This window comes from Schistocerca serialis, chromosome 6 (genome assembly GCF_023864345.2).
Source record: "Schistocerca serialis cubense isolate TAMUIC-IGC-003099 chromosome 6, iqSchSeri2.2, whole genome shotgun sequence".
Lineage (NCBI taxonomy): Eukaryota > Metazoa > Arthropoda > Insecta > Orthoptera > Acrididae > Schistocerca > Schistocerca serialis.
In genome coordinates, this window is record NC_064643.1 from 84921611 (window position 1) to 84939500 (window position 17890).

Here is a 17890-nt window from a genome sequence, read left to right on the forward strand (position 1 = left end):
ACAGAGTGGGCGTCCTTTGATCGTTAATGAAAGTTTGGTTCAGGAAGTGGGCAATAAGGTGAGAGAAAACAGATGCTTTACGATTTCCTCCTTGTGGTATGACTTTCCTGGTGTTTCTCGTAGTGTTTTGTATGGCATTGTGGCCGAGCACTTGAATTACCGAAAATTGTGCACACGTTGGGCACCAAAAATGTTGACTGACGTGCACAAAACCAAACGTTTAGACAGAGCATTGACTTTCATTGAGCGGTAACACAACGTCGGTAATGATTTTTTAAGGCAAATTGTTACTGGCGATGAAACATGGGTGGCCTACGTTACACCAGAATCAAAGCAACAGTCCATGGAATGGCGGCATTCAGATTCACCCAGAAAAGTGAAGTTTAAGCAAACAATTTCTGCCCGGAAAATCATGTGCACAGTTTTTTGGGACAGAAAAGGAGTATTGCTTGTGGCATTTCTGCCTCGTAATGAGACAATCAATGCAGCAGCTTACTGTAAGACATTGCACAATCTGCGCCATTCAGTTCAGAACAAAAGACGTGGCAAGTTGAGCAAGGGCATCGTTTTGCTGCAAGACAACGCCCGCCCGCATGTGGCGAATCAGACCAAAGATCTCATCACATCTTTTCGATGGAAAACTCTACATCATCCTCCATACAGCCCCGATCTTGCGCCCAGTGACTACCATCTGTTCCTGCATTTGAAGAAACACCTGGGCGGCCAGCGTCTTCAAGACGGTGACGATGTCAAAACAGTAGTGATGCAGTGGTTAACAAGTCAGGCAGCAGATTTCTATGAGGAAGGTATTCAAAAACTGGTTCAACGTTATGACAAGTGCCTCAATATTGACGGAAATTATGTAGAAAAGTAGATTTAGGTACAGGCATTCATGTAAAAATAAAATTATTGTGATATCTTAGCACGTCTTTTTATTAAATTTCAAAACGGTACTTACTTAAAAAACACGCCTCGTATTATGTTAACACTCCCCTTTGCAAGTCCTGGTTGTTTGTAACACGAATTTACTAACACGTGTACTGATCCATGCTGCCTCTATAGCCGTCTATAATTGCAGAAGTGTTGAGGGTGCAGGAATTTGTGCACAAACTAACCTCTCGATTATGTCCGATAAATGCTTCATGGGTCGCCAAATCATTAGCTCAAACTGTCCAGAATGTTTTTCAAACCAATCGCGAACAACTGTGACCGGGTAACATGGCACATTGCCATCCATAAAAATTCTATCGCTGTTTTGGAGAGTGAAGTCCATGAACGGCTACAGCGATATCCAAGTAACCGAACGTAACTATCTCCACTCAACGATCTGTCCAGTTGGACAAGAGGACCCAGCCCACTCCGTTTCAACACAGCCCACACGGTTAGGGAGCCACAGCCAGCCTGCACAGTGCCTTGTTGCCAACTATGTGGGGTCTGCGCCACACGCCAACCCTAAATCAGCTCTCACCTGACCAGGTGACGGTTTCCCACTGGCCCCTGGTCCAGCCGACACGTTCACGAACTCAGGAGAGGCGCTGCAGGCGATGTTGTGCAGTTTGTAAAAGAACTGGCGTCGTTCGTCTGCTGCCATAGCCCATTAATAGCAAATTTCACCTCACTGTCCTAATGGATACTTTCGTGGTGCATCCCACATTGATTTCTGCGGTTATTTCACATCGTGTTGCTTGTCTGTTAGCACCGACAGCTCTACCCAAACGCCGCTGCTCTCAGTCGTTAAACTCAGGCTGTAGGCCACTGCGTTGAAACTGACGGTCTCGGAATGTTGAAGTCCCTAACGATTTCCGAAATGAAATATCCCATACGTCTAACTGGAACTACCATTCCGTGTCAGAGTCTGTTGATTCGCATCGTGCGGCCATGGTCACGACAGAAACGTTTTCGCAAGAATCATCTGATTACAAATGACAGCTCCACCAATGCAGTGTCCTTTCATTCCTTGGTACGCGGTACTACCGTCATCTGTGTGTGTGCGTACCACAACACCATGATTTTTGTCACCTCAGTGTAATGCTGTTGGCTGCAATGCCAGAAGATGAAGAAAGACCTGCAGAGGTTCGGTGAGTGACCTTACGGCTTGCAGATGTCCATCAAAGTAAATAGTATGTGTAATCTATTGTGCATATTTTGTAACATCCCCTTAGAAAAATTATGAATGACGTTATTTGTTTTTCAAACAGCTGAGCAAAAACTGAACGTACTCAGACATTTCTCTCTTTACTTATTCTGATCATCACTAAACTGATCCACAATATTTTTAGCGCAAAGCAATCTGACTTTCAATAATCCCCACAAAAGAATGGCCTTGACTATACCTTTCATGAATTACTTACCTCACAAAAATCTTCGTTACTTGAACTACTGCAATCCAGTGAGCGCCAATACTGCCAGCTAAATAAAAGATTCTAACTACTGAAGGCACTAACTACTGATAGGCGTAGTTAGCAAATGAAATATTTTGATAGAGAACAATGTATTTACGTTAATAGCGTTTAAAAGTCATTATATATATATATATATATATATATATATATATATATATATATATATATAAAGGAAATTTGTTTAATTGGATGTCACAAAATTATAGACTTTTGAACGCTATTAACGTGTATATATATATATATATATATATATATATATATATATATATATATATATATATATAGCGTTCAAAAGTCATTATATACATACGTTAATAGCGTTCAAAAGTCTATAATTTTGTGACATTGAACTAAACAAATTTCCTTTTTCTGACGGACACACGTCCGCTCTAAACTCTGGCATCTCTCTCGACATCCACCACTGCTGGCTGCTCACCTCCAACTGCACAACACTACACAAGCGAATATTCCAACAATGAGTCCAACCAGCCACAGACTACGCACAGCACAGTCTGTGATTTTCATACAGAGCGCTACGTGGCGTTACCAACATAAAAACCTAAACTGCCTACTTACAATATAAGCGAAGAGATGTGTTACTCGATTGTGCTCTTAGTAATAAATCATTAGAAAAAGTAACCACCATAAAATACGTGAGGTAACAGTCCGTAATGGCCTGAAGTGACGGTCGTATAAAACGGGCTGTAGGAAAAGCTGAGATTCACTGGGAGAGTCTAATGAAAATTAAATCTATGGACGAAAAAAATAGTTCAAATGGCTCTGAGCACTATGGGACTTAACATCTGAGGTCATCAGTCCCCTAGAACTTAAAACTACTTAAACCTAACTAAGGACATCACACACATCCATGCCCGAGGCAGGATTCGAACCTGCGATCGTAGCGGTCGCGCGGTTCCAGACTGAAGCGCCGAGCACCGCTCGACCACACCGGCCGGCCCCATGGACGAAAGTAGGGCTCACAAAACACTTGGCTGTTGCTTATGAGTCTAGGTCCTTATCAAGTTGGATAAATAGAGGAGCTGGAGGAGATCCTACGATGAGCGACGAGTTTCGTCACGGTAAGTTTTAGGAAGCGCAAGAGCCTTCGGGAGATACACGACAAACTCAAGTAGTAGACGCCGAAAGAGAGGCGTTGTGTATCACGGAGAGGTCTTCTGTTGAAATTCCGCGAGCTTATGTTCCAAGAAGAGTTGGGCAACACGTTATTTCTTTCCATGTATGTCTCGCAAAATGACCAAGATGAGGAAAACAGGAATGTTCGAATTCATACGGAGATTTGTAGCTAGTAGATGTTTAGATTCATCATTCGAAAATGGAACAAGTAAGGTGAAAAACGACAGGTGTACGAGAAATTCCTTACACTACACACCGTAAGATGTCTTGCTAAATGCCAACGTAAATATCACTCGCATCGTCAACCAGTGCGAGTACTCGTTTTCTGCTCTGGCGGTCGTCCGTGAAGGTATTACGAACGCAGCTTTTGCGATGTATAATGCGCCGTAGCCGGCCGCGGTGGTCTAGCGATTCTAGGCGCGCAGTCCGGAACCGCGCGACTGCTACGGTCGCAGGTTCGAATCCTGCCTCGGGCATGGATGTGTGTGATGTCCTTAGGTTAGTTAGGTTTAAGTAGTTCTAAGTTCTAGGGGACTGATGACCCCAGATGTTAAGTCCCATAGTGCTCAGAGCCATTTGAACCATTTTGAACCAATGCGCCGTAACGCGTGAAGTTTCCCTGCCCGGCTGTTGAACTCCGCCCCCTCCGCTCAGAGCACACTGCATGCCAGTCGACCTTCGCTCTGCTGTGGCATGAGGCGGCAGCTGGCAGCTGGTATCGGCTGGTATCTCCGGACAGCTGATAAGACTAGTGGAAGCGCTACGCCGGTGGGAGTCGCACGCTGCCCACGTCCTCTGCAGCTCTCCTCTGTCGTGACGTGACGCGGCGCTCGTGTAAGTTGTAACACAGCCAGCTGTAGTTATTTCCTTCCTCAGATTAACAGATCATCAACATCGAGAAAAGAAATAATATAGGGACACAGTTTTACAGATGAAACCTGGGCCTTACTTCCAACTCAACGCGCGACGGTAACAGCGTGTAATACGAGCCTAATCCTGAACATCATTTTTCACTGTCAGTGTTAGATTTCTCGAATTTAGTGTATGGACTTCTCAACAGCCTTATTTCTTTTCGCAAAACTTTTTCCCGAGACATTTCTAACTGTGCAAAGACTTCTGTTTAACAAGACTTTTTTTTTGTACATTTTCACAATGTAAATTTTGATTCCTGATTGCTTGTTTGTATTATTTTAGCATTTTCCATGCTCTTCTTCACGTCGGTACACAGTAAAGTGCTTTTACTTATTTTATTTCAAATGGCTTCAGACAATAGTCCTTTGAACTAAATTTAATTATAGTTATTGAAATTAAATGTTACATGATTACGATGAAATTTATAAAATTAATATTCTCCACTTTTCATGTATATATATACTAACATCGAACTTCGTGTCATTCAGTCAAGTTTTAGCGTAAACAAACTGAAGACCCAATCGGGTAACAGCTGGAAACTATAGTGTTTTTTTAAAGACCTGACGAACTTATAAAGACGTTTCCAGTTTTGATAGTTCAAAGAACATAAAACTCATCGGAATGGGACGCAATCAACATTTTTATTTCCTTTTATACATTTCCACCCTTTTTACGATTCGGTACCTCAATCTCTAAAAAATGAAAGCCTTTTACGATCACTATCTGTCCGTTTCTCTGCCTGTCCGACCGTCTGCTAACACTCCTTTTTCTCTGGAACGGGCAGAGATATCAAGTTGAAATTTATATCCAGTGTTAAGGTTTATGCTCCCTTGGTTGTGTACATAATTTAAGCTTATAAGTCAGTGCAATTAAAAGACACTACCATATATGCCACATAATTTGATATCCGTAAACTCACTCACCAAAACCTGTAGATGAATTATTTAAATACATTAAAATTGGAAATTGTGAATATGGACAACCATCAACTGTAGAAAGGAATGACGGCAGTGAAAATTTGTGCCAGACCAGGTGTCGGATCCGTTTTTCTCGCCATTTTTTCTTTTTCTGCGATCGCCTTACCATCTTTTTTCCTTAAAGGAACCTTTCTGGCTCCCAAAGGGGTGGGTGCTGACAAAGTGGGCAGGGGTCGTAACCTGAGGTCTGGCCACCATTTTCCATTCCCTCCCAAAGGACACAAGGAAAGTTTAAGGAACATGGAGTAGCGTTACATAGAAAATCAGTTATTTATTTAGCATTTGCTTTGTTTTTTATTATTGTTTTTTTGTAAACATTCCGATGACCAAAAAATAACCTGATCTAAGAGTGGAAACGCCGGGGATCAACTCCTCATTGCAGTAACACCAAAACTCTGGGGTGGGTTAAGAAAAACACTACGAAGGAAATTCGAGAAAAATTGCCTGTATTTGGGTGTTGCCGGCAATTGCACAATGGCGTTATTTAAAGAAGTGCCAAAAGTCAAGGATATATTTCTCGCAGTCAGATAACAAGTAGTAAACTGCGTGTCCACAACTCCACTTCACAAAGTTCTCCACGCTTGCGGCAAGTATCCCGAGTCCCGAAAGAGAAGCAGTAGAGGAGTCATCTGGTGAGGAGTCGTCCGGGTAATTAAGACCGGCATCTGCAGCACCAAGAACGGCACACCAGGCGATGCTCCTCTGTGTCCAGGACATCACTGGCGACACACAGTGGGGTGTCTGCGAGGTGAATCCCGTAAACGTCTGATCGGTATACTTGCTTCCCACTGACCGTAAGTTACCTTGCAAACGATACGCCAGTCGACGCGGGGATGCTGCCCCTTAACCACATTCGATGACTATTGCGACTGAAGAAAGCCGTTGATCGCCTGCCTGGATATCAAGTGCGTTGGCAGTATGGCAGTAGCGCTGTATGGACGTAGCCCAGTTCGAGGAAAAATCGGCGGAAGTAAAAGAACGGTGGCGGGACGTCCGAAAGCTGGGTAGGCGCTGATAGACAGTGTGGTGCTAGGGCTGATAAGGGACGTAGGACAACGGCCTCACAGCGCCATGTGACGGCTGATGAAAACGGCTATAGCTCTGCCAGGGACGTGATACACGCCTAAACCTCCCCTGTACCGCGGGAGGGCGAGGGTCTCGTCCTCATGTTGAACAGCAAGCCGTGGCAAACATACGAACCCAATGCCGCCAGCATGCGGCGGTCCATGGACGGAAGAATAGGAAGTGTCTGCGTCAAGTGGAGGACAACCATTTGGATATCCGTGCACGACTCACGGGCAGATCCAAACTGCCATATATCGTCAACCATGCGTCTACATCCTGTACTCGTACATCCATTCGTTTTTTTGGTAGCGGTACGTCCTGCTCTTATACCGTTAATGGTGACAATCTCCTTTTGATCACGACCAGAATGATATGCTTTTCAACTTTTTATTGTCTTATACTTTTTTTTCACGAGGTGGATGATGTCACGATTAGGTGTATATGTGTAACAGGTACTTCTTGTGACTTTGGAATCGACAGGCTACCGACTTTTAAAAAAGTAATTGGAGGAAAACAGTCGTAGATTGAAAAATCAACAACGAAAATTTTGTTCGCCAGCTCCAATTATTATTTAAGAGATAAGTACAAATATAACATGTCTCATTCAATCGGATACTGTCTTGTTTCGTTGATAAACAGTACACAAAAGCTTTTCACCACAACACTGCCTGTGCATATGTAATTGTTATTGTTGTCGTTGCTGTCTTCAGTCCAAGGACTGCATTGATGCAGCTGTCCACACTAGCCTATCCAGTGCGAGACTCTTCGTGTCTTCATCTTTCAACACGTTGGTTCAGTTACAGCAAGAATCGACCAAACCCTTTCTAAGAATGATATCAGGCCCATATATCGACCATAAGGAACAATGAGGAACCTTTGACTCCATACACCTGGGTTCGATCGCATTCCATGTGAAAGTAGAAAATTTTACGCCATTCAGACCTAGCGCTGCGACTCCCTACGTCCTGCTGAACATGTACGCAATGTGAGACTCACACAGGGAAATAAACCTGCTTTGCCAGAGCACAGCTTAACGGAAAAGCACACCTACACCTACGTCTGTATCTATACTCAGCGAAACATTGTGAAGCTCATGGCAGAGAGCTCTACCCCTTGTACTCGTTATTAGGGCTTCTTCCCGTTCCACTTACGTATGGAGCGCAGTAAAAATGTTTAATGCCTCTGAACATGCTGCCATTAATCGGATCTTGTCCTCACGATCCGTACAGGAGCAATATGCAGGGGTTATGCTATATTTCTACATTCGTTATGTGAATGCTGTGCAATATCAATTCATTTTTGGTCCACTATTTTAAAATCACATATGTAGACACTGAAAATGTGTGCCAAAAGAAGGAGCTTATTGCGCTCCTAGTGTTACAGCTGGATCATAGTCCCAGTCTCCTTTGTCGGCAGAGGGCAGTCTGTGAGTCTCTTTAGATCAAGCACTCCTCCCTGCATTGTTGAGCCCGCTGCCATTTTATGAGTAGGGGCGGTGACGGTCCACGTGCTGGAGGTGAACGCCTGGTGGGCCCCGGGAAATAACGAACACGGCATTTTTGCTTTTCGCCGCTAACTTCAAAGACCCAGACACGGCTAAGCCCCTCGGCTACCATGGGAGCGTCAGTTCCGTTTCGCTCCAAATATTTGGTTTATCCAATGAGACTGCGTAGTCCCACCAAGCGCATTGTGCACACAGTCCGACCAATCAATGTGACACCGCTTCAGTCCAGCGCCAACCTCGTGATGGTCAATTGTGGGTCTTGTACACAAAAAGTGGGAAGTTTGCTGTCCTCTCCCAAATTATTCGTAACTTTTGTTTCATTTCTCATCCGTCACATTTGCAATAGCTTGGAGATATCCCCTCCACATTCAACTTTTGAAAGTTTGGAAGTTGGGCAGATGGAAATAAAATCTTTTTTTTTTGGGAGGGGGGCGGGGATGTGTTCTGAGTTGGAGCGTCGGAGGAGATAGGACCTGAGCACACTTTGCTGAGTTTGAGGAAATGTGAGTTTCTGCAATTCACTATAGCACGGTCTGCAATCTGAGCAGTTCGCTTCCCTTACGTTTCTGGCATGCAATTATTGTTACTAATCTAACTTCAGTTTGTATTGTGTTTTCATATTCTCATATCTGTGAGCTGCACAGATAAGGATACCTTGGTGTTTCATTCTCCATACAGTCTTCTTTTCACGTTGGTATGTCCCATACGTCCCACAGTGTAAGCGTCAAGTTTTATTGATTGAATTTATTATTCAATTTATCTTATTCCTTTGACACCTTTTTAACTTTTGTGGAACTTACGAGTAAATAAAATTCAGTTAAAGGCAACCTTGATTTCCATTTCACGATCCTAAAATTGACATACAACCTTGCTGGTCAGACGACCCATTAAAAAATAAATTTAACCAGATGTACTACCAAGTTGTCGGTTTCCTTGTCGGTGCTGTCCTTATGTATGATGCTGAAGCACAAGGATAATTTATCTGTTATTATGAACGGGATTGTGCACGCTCAGATTATGTAGCACGATGCTGCTGCACAGCACTTATAAGAAATACAAACTTTCCACTACTTAAAGGTATTTGATACTTTGTAAGTATGCATTTCCAGGATAGTTTGCATATATCCTCAAGTGTCAGCCAGTTCAGTTTCTTCAGTACCTCCCTGACATTCTCCCATAAGTAAAACAAACCTATGACACTCATGCTGCTCTTCTCTGTATATGTTCAATATGTTCAATACCCACTGCAGATGACGTTTGGTGCACGTCTCACAAAGTTGAGTAATATTATAAAATGAGTCTCACGAGTGTTTTGTATGCAGTCGCCTTTGTATACTTAGTACTTTTCCTCAGTATTCTGTCAATGAACTGAAGTCTGCCACGTGCTTTGTCTACGTTGAGCCTATGTGATCCATCCATTTCATGTCCTTACGAACTGTTACAGCTGGGTGCTTGTACGAGTTGACTGATTCCAGTTCCAACTCGTTGATGATGTGGTCATAGAATACTACGATTTTTGGTTTTTTGAAGTTCGCAATTTTACATTTCTGAGCGTTTAATGCAAAATTTCAATATTTGTCGCACTTTGAAATCTTATGAAGACCCGAGTGCATATTTGTGCAGCTTTTTTCAAACACTGCTTTATTACAGGTAACTGCATCATCCGCGAAAAGTCTGAGATTATTGTTAACATTGTCTGCAAGGTCATTAATATAAAACATGAACAGCAAGGGTCTCGTAGGGCATCCGAAGTTACTTCTACTCCCGTCGATGACTCTCCATCAAAGATAACATGTGGCGTCCTCCCTATAAAAAAATCCTTCATCCAGTCAAAAAATAATTTCGCTCGATACCCCACACCATTGAACTTCCGATAATAAGTGCACGTGTGGTATTGAGTCAAGCGCTTTTCAGAAATGAAAAAATACTGCATCTTCATTACTGCCTTGACCTATAACATTTAGGATTTCACGCAAGTTTGGTTTCACAAAATAGATGTTTTCGGTATCAGTGCTAGCTGGCAGGTAGGATATCATTCTGTTCCAGATATCTCATTACTTTTGAACTCATCATATGTTTTAAGAGTCTGTAACAAGTTGATGTCAAGATTAATAGGCAGTAGTTTTGTGGAGAAACGTTGCTGCCCTTCTAGTGTATTGGTGTGACCTGTGCTTTCGTCCAGCTTTTGAAGAACGAGGTTTTCTTACAGTCCATCTGGTCCAGCTCCACTGGCGCCAATTCCATCCTCAGCTTTCCACAACTAGATAGCGTAATTTCACGTGGTGTCTCTGAAATGACTGGCTAAGTCATTGCAAGCTTGCCCATTGCCTCGCGATACCAGATAATTAGGAAAGTTCATATGGCTGCAGCATTGCGCCAATACATAGTTTGGGGAGTATAATCACCTCTTGTAACTTTTGTGTCTCTGGGGATGGCCTCGAGATCGTGAGTGACTACTGGCCACTAGCTTCTAATAAGTACTTTTACATTTGATCAAACAGATAACACTGAGGTGACTAAAGTCATCGAACAGCGATATGGACACATACAGATGACCTATTATTCTCCAGACATCTACTCAATGAAGAACAGCGCACTTACTAACACCAGGTAGCAGCTCAGTTTGTTCTTTATTTACTTCACACAAAATCTCATGCATTCACGTGGATCATTCGATGCACCATCAACGTGCTAGGCTGCGTCATTTTGTCGTGTGGTTACTCGATTCTCGAGTTAGTTGGCAAGGACTGTTTGACTGTTACTACTGCCTTTGACTTTCTCACATATTTCTTCCTGCCACAGGTTATCCAGTGCCAAATTTGACCTCTTTCCATACTTCCTGCGCAGTACCCTGGCTTTTTCCAATAATAATATCTAACTAATCCTTCAGATCCGTATTTTGTTCGTCACTTTCTTATTCAGATTCGCATTCTGTTCGTCAAGTTTCCTACTGACTCGCACTCAGATAATCTTTTCTTATTTTGAGCTTGGAGCTGCTGCATCATTAGCGTCTGGAAATCGTTCATGTTGAATGCTACTGTCGATATGGGGCTCGCCTTCATCGCCATTGCTCAGGCACCTGGCGCCATGAGGACAACATTGTCCTCCACTTATCCCGTCAGCTAGGCGCCGTGTAACGGCTGCTGTGAGGCGGGAGGGGATGGGGGAGGGCAAACCGTACTCATTCTTTGCGTAACGCCTCCAACTTTGTTCGTTTCACCCAAAAGTTCAGCCACTGGCTCATCTGTACTGCCGACCTGACTACTGGTCCCTCTAAAGTATCTCCTACGAAAACATCCCCTTGCAAATCACTAATCTTTACTGAAAGTTTTTCGCTAGAGTGGGTAATCATATTCATCACCTACTTAATTGTCCGCCCCCGATAGTTGAGTGGTCAGCTTGAGAGACTGTCAATCGTACGGGCCCGGGTTCGATTCCCGGCTGGGTCGGAGATTTTCCACGCTCGGGGACTGGGTGTTGTGTTGTCCTAATCAGCATCATTTCATCCCCATCGACGCACAAGTCGCCGAAATGGCGTCAAATCGAAAGACTTGCACCTGGCGAACTGTCTACCCGATGGGAGGCCCTAGTCACACGACATTTACATTTTAGCTACTTAACTCTATATCTTGAGGACCAGCGGAACCCAGCCCCACCATAAATTTTGTGACATGAATTTATTCGGTGTGTTTTTTCGGAATTATGTCAAACAGTTTGAGTATGATATGAGTTCGAAGCAGTACGAGTGTCACGCGCCGTAGGTTATGAGGCACGGTTTCCACATCTGAGTTGCAGAGACGCGATGTTACTCTGCTCTGTGCTGCCTGCAGTCGGGAGGTGGCCCCTAGTCCCACCACACCCGCAACTCGTACTGCAGTCGCAGTGACCTGGCCAAGGTGCTCTCCGCTTCACCCCAAGACACATGGCTTGGGACCAGCTCGGGTGGACCCGCTGAAGGAACGACCTCGCGCATACACCCGCCCCCCTTTCCCCGCAAGCCGGAGAATCCTCTTGTCCTTCCTCCCCCCCCCCCCCCCCCTTTGCTCCCTGACCATTCCTCTACACAATACTTGGGGCCAGCCGGCTAGGGGCAGTAGGCAGAGTGGAGGCGATCCTGCGTCCCTGGCAAAACTGTCAAAGCTCCACCATTCCACCCCTCCCCCCTTAGCATCTCATAAAAACTTCCTTTCTGCTATTATTTTCCACTGCTATAAGAATGTTGTAATTTTGAGGCAGGTTTAATAAAAGTGAAGCGTTATTGAAAAATATTATTTAAATGAGCTATATACACGAAAAATATTGCACACAACAAATTAAATGTATCATTGTAGTAACTGCCGTCTGTGTCACGTCTGCTGTGCAGCGAGCAACGTTAATATAAGTATTAACTGTATTTTTCTAACTTGTCACTTCTTCTTCCGTGTGTTTTTGCTTTTAGGAAGCTTTAATTGTCGAGTGCTAGTAATAGTGTTCCACAGATTTCGTGTTTGTTTTGAATACAGTCAGAGTCCCTTTAGTCAGCCACAGTGCCAGTAGTGCTAGTGTTCGTTTTGAATACAGTCCAGAGACAGGTAGTGCTATTTTCATTGTTTTCTACAAGAAGTGTCTAGTAACCACAGTTTACTCAACTATCAGCCGCCTTTAGTGAATTAGCAGTCTGGTTAAAAGTTGATTAACTCTGTACAGTAAATTGATTTCTTAGGATGGATAGGATCTGTGACTGCTGTGTACGCATGCAGGAGGAGCTGGCCACTGTTCGCTAACAGCTGAACGTGTTGATCGCCGCGGTCAGCCGTCTTCAGGCTGCGGCCTCGGAGTGTAGCGGCAGTGGGGAGTCTGGTGCGTCGCATGGTACACCCCAGGTGTTACATGCTTCACCCACTGTCCCTGCTGTCGAGACATCTTCGCGGGTACCAGGCGCGGTTGGGCCACCCTCTCCCCAAGGGGAGTGGCGGGTTCAGCGGCGTTCGCGGCGCACGAGGCGGAGGGTCAATCTGGAGGCTGGCCGTGTGGCATCGCCCGTTCTGACTGAGTGGACACGTGGCTGCTCCTTCAGCAAGGTCCGAACAGGCACACGGGGGGAGGGGTTTATTAGTGATTGGGATCTCCAACGTTAGGCGGATGATGGAGCCCCTTAGGGAAATAGCGCAAAGGTCGGGGAAGAAGGCCAGTGTTCACTCTGTCTGCTTGCTGGGGGGGTCTCATCCAAGATGTGGAGGAGGCCCTGCAGGCGGCGATACAGAGCACTGGGTGCACCCGACTGCAAATTGTTGCTCATGTCGGCACCAATGACTCCTGCCGTCTGGGTTCAGAGGTCATTCTCAGTTCGTACAGGCGGTTGGCGGAGTTGGTAAAGGCGGAAAGCCTCGCTCGTGGGGTAGAATCTGAGCTAACTATTTGTAGTATCGTTCCCAGAACCGATCGCGGTCCTCTGGTTTGGAGCCGAGTGGAAGGCTTAAACCAGATGCTCAGACGATTCTGCGGAGATCTGGGGTGCAAATTTCTCGACCTCCGCTATCGGGTGGAGAAATGTAGGGTCCCCCTGAACAGGTCAGGCGTGCACTACACGCAGGAAGAGGCTACAAGGGTAGCCGAGTACGTGTGGAGTGCACATGTGGGTTTTTTAGGTTAGAGAATTTCCTCCCTAGGCCCGACAAGACGCCTCCTGAGACGCGGCAAGGTAGGAGTAGGCAAAATGCAACAGGGAATAACATTATTAATCTGCTAATAGTAACCTGCATGACCGTCTATAGAAAGGTCCCAGAACTGCTCTCATTAATAAACGGTCACTGTGCCCACATAGTACTAGGGACAGATAGTTGGCTGAAACCAGATGTAAACAGTAATGAAATTCTAGACTCAGATTGGAATGTATACCGCAGAGACAGGCTGGACAGTGAAGGGGGAGGCGTGTTTATAGCGATAAGAAATGCAATAGTATCGAAGGAAATTGACGGAGATCCGAAATGTGAAATCATTTGGGTGAAGGTCACGGTTAAAGCAGGCTCAGACATGGTAATTGGATGTCTCTATAGGCCCCCGGGCTCAGCAGCTGTTGTGGCTGAGCACCTGAAGGATAATTTGGAAAATATTTCGAGTAGATTTCCCCACCATGTTATAGTTCTGGGTGGAGATTTTAAGTTTCCAGATATAGACTGGGAGACTCAAACGTTCATAACGGGTGGCAGGGACAAAGACTTCAGTGAAATTTTTTTAAGTGCTTTGTCTGAAAACTACCTTGAGCAGTTAAACAGAGAACCTACTCGTGGCGATAACATATTAGACCTTCTGGTGACAAACAGACCCGAACTATTTGAAACAGTTAACGCAGAACAGGGAATCAGCTATCATAAAGTGGTTACTGCATCGATGATTTCAGCCGTAAATAGAAATATTAAAAAAATGTAGGAAGATTTTTCTGTTTAGCAAAAGTGACAAAAAGCAGATTTCAGAGTACCTGATGGCTCAACACAAAAGTTTTGTCTCAAGTACAGATAGTGTTGAGGATCAGTGGACAAAGTTCAAAACCATCGTACAATATGTGTTAGATGAGTATGTGCCAAGCAAGATCGTAAGAGATGGAAAAGAGCCACCGTGGTACAACAACCGAGTTAGAAAACTGCTGCGGAAGCAAAGGGAACTTCACAGCAAACAAACACAGCCAAAGCCTTTCAGACAAACAAAAATTACGCGAAGCGAAATGTAGTGTGAGGAGGGCTATGCGAGAGGCGTTCAGTGAATTCGAAAGTAAAGTTCTATGTACTGACTTCTCAGAAAATCCTAAGAAATTTTGGTCTTATGTCAAAGCGGTAGGTGGATCAAAACAAAATGTCCAGACACTCTGTGACCAAAATGGTACTGAAACAGAGGATGACAGACTAAAGGCCGAAATACTAAATGTCTTTTTCCAAAGTTGTTTCACAGAGGAAGACTGCACTGTAGTTCCTTCTCTAGATTGTCGCACAGATGACAAAATGGTAGATATCGAAAAAGACGACAGAGGGATAGAGAAACAATTAAAATCGCTAAAAAGAGGAAAAGCCGCTGGACCCGATGGGATACCAGATCGATTTTACACAGAGTACGCAAAGGAACTTGCCCCCCTTCTTGCAGCGGTGTACCGTAAGTCTCTATAAGAGCGTAGTGTTCCAAAGGATTGGAAAAGGGCACAGGTCATCCCCGTTTTCAAGAAGGGACGTCGAACAGATGAGCAGAACTATAGATCTGCATCTCTAACGTCTATCAGTTGTAGAATTTTGGAACACGTATTATGTTCCAGTATAATGGCTTTTCTGGAGACTAGAATTCTACTCTGTAGGAATCAGCAAGGGTTTCGAAAAAGAGGATCGTGTGAAACCCAGGTCGCGCTATTCGTCCACGAGACTCAGACGGCCATAGACACGGGTTCCCAGGTAGATGCCGTGTTTCTGGACTTCGGCAAGGCGTTTGATACAGTTCCCCACAGACGTTTAATGAACAAAGTAAGAGCATATGGACTATCAGACCAATTGTGCGATTGGATTGAAGAGTTCCTAGGCAACAGAACGCAGCATGTCATTCTCAATGGAGAGAAGTCTTCCGAAGTAGAGTGATTTCAGGTGTGCTGCAGGGGAGTGTCGTAGGACCGTTGTTATTCACAATATACATAAATGACCTTGTGGATGACATCGGAAGTTCACTGAGGCTTTTTGCGGATGATGCTGTCGTATGTCGAGACGTTGTAACAATGGAAAATTTTACTGAAATGCAGGAGGATCTGCAGCGAATTGACGCATGGTGCAGGGAATGGCAATTGAATCTCAATTTAGACAAGTGTAATGTGCTGCGAATACATAGAAAGAAAGATCCCTTATCATTTAGCTACAATATAGCAGGTCAGCAAATGGAAGCAGTTAATTCCATAAATTATCTGGGAGTACGCATTAGGAGTGGTTTAAAATGGAATGATCATATAAAGTTGATCGTCGGTAAAGCAGATGCCAGACAGATTCATTGGAAGATTCCTAAGGAAATGCAATCCGAAAACAAAGGAAGTAGGTTACAGTACGCTTGTTCGCCCACTGCTTGAATACTGCTCAGCAGTGTGAGATCCGTATCAGATAGGGTTGATAGAAGAGATAGAGAAGATCCAACGGAGAGCAGCGCGCTTCGTTACAGGATCATTTAGTAATCGCGAAAGCGTTAGGGAGATGATAGATAAATTTCAGTGGAAGACTCTGCAGGAGAGACGCTCAGCAGCTCGGTACGGGCTTTTGTTGAAGTTTCGAGAACATACCTTCACCGAGGAGCCAAGCAGTATATTGCTCCCTCCTGTGTATATCTCGCGAAGAGACCATGAGAATAAAACCAGAGAGATTAGAGCCCACACAGAGGCATACCGACAATCCTTCTTTCCACGAACAATACGAGACTGGAATAGAAGGGAGAACCGATAGAGGTACTCAAGGTACCCTCCGCCACATACCGTCAGGTGGCTTGCGAGTATGGATGTAGATGTAGATGTAGAAATTGCAAATTGGACAAACTTTCTAAGAGAATTTAAAGTAAAGCAAAATCTAGGTCTTACTGTTTGTGGTACCTATTGTACATTGATTTTATCAATTTTCTATTAAAGAAGAGGTTTTGTCTGCTCCTATTAAATTATTAACAGTGTATGAATCATTGATAGGAAATATGGCTTTGCGCTGAGAACACATTTCTGTCCAAGAACTGTGTTCTTATTATAACTTTACTTTTCGTTACCTTGCTTTGAGCCCAGCAGACTCACTGATAATGTCACTGAAGTAAAATGTAGCAGCTGTGTCATATTCCATGGCCAAGATTGCTAAATTTGACGGTCTTCTTCACCTGCACTCGACCACAAGTAGTTTCTCATTATCTTTAATTTGCTGAAATTGCGTTGAAATTGTCATAAATATCCTCAAAGTAATTTCGGTGTTTGGATAAGTGTCTCGTAAACCAAACATCGAAAACAAAAGTTTCAACACATGCAAATGGGAATGTGTTAGTGTTCTTCATCAGGTCTTTCTATTGGTTATCACTGTTAGCATTCAACCGCGATTCTTATACATATATTTTAACAACGCGTTTCAAGAGACAATGCTCTCATCATCAGGTTGTAAAGTCTATGTCATGAAATTAAACGGACTAAAAAGACAAAATACCATCACAAATAGTTGGGAAGTCCATAGAGTAAAACAAAAGTATATTGGACTGTGGGTCCTCGTCTTACATTGAAGTTGTTGACACAAGTCGATGGCCGTCCCACAGCTACCAAGTATGCTGTCGCACTGTGCCGGCTCGGGAGCTGTTGTGGACTGACGTGCCTAGGTGATGTGGCGTGGTTACAGCCGTGTGCTTGCCGGTATCGCTATGCTATTGGGCGCCTTATTTCCTTATTGCATTGGTCTGCCATCGATAGCCTCTCGCAACTCCGTCAGTGACATGCTACAATTTTAAAGTCGCATACCTACCCTAAAATAATTCTAAAAACCCGCTAAAAAATCTCATTTCTTTAAAATTATCTTGTGCATTTAGAATATTGCTTTGTTTCTTTTCACGGATAGCTATCTAGAATTCCTCTAGTAAATCAAGTTTCCTCCCTTTCTTTTCTACATGCAATATTTCTACGTTATCTTCTATGCTATTAAGGGGATGGCCTGTTTCATATATATGGTTCGCAACAGCTGATTTGTCATAATTTCCTAACCTGAACGCATCTTTATGTTCTTTATACCGGATCGCGAATGATCTTCCTGTCTGCCCTATATATTTTGCATCACAAGTTCTGCACTGAATCTTATAAACTCCCGATCTTTCAAACTTATTTCTCTTCTCGCCAATATCGTGCTTAAGGCTATACCTCACTAGGTTATTAGTCTGAAAAACTATTTTAA

At 43.9% G+C, this 17890-nt stretch overlaps 1 protein-coding gene across 1 annotated transcript in view; it reads left to right on the plus strand.

Moving 5' to 3' along the window:
• Positions 1 to 4294: 4294 nt before the first annotated feature.
• Positions 4295 to 17890, plus strand: part of LOC126484094 (UDP-glycosyltransferase UGT5-like) — a 168306-nt gene continuing 154710 nt past the window's right edge. Inside the window, exon 1 of the mRNA XM_050107468.1 lies at positions 4295 to 4370. The gene's annotated coding sequence lies outside the window, so the exon portion shown is untranslated. The remainder of the gene's footprint in view (positions 4371 to 17890) is intronic.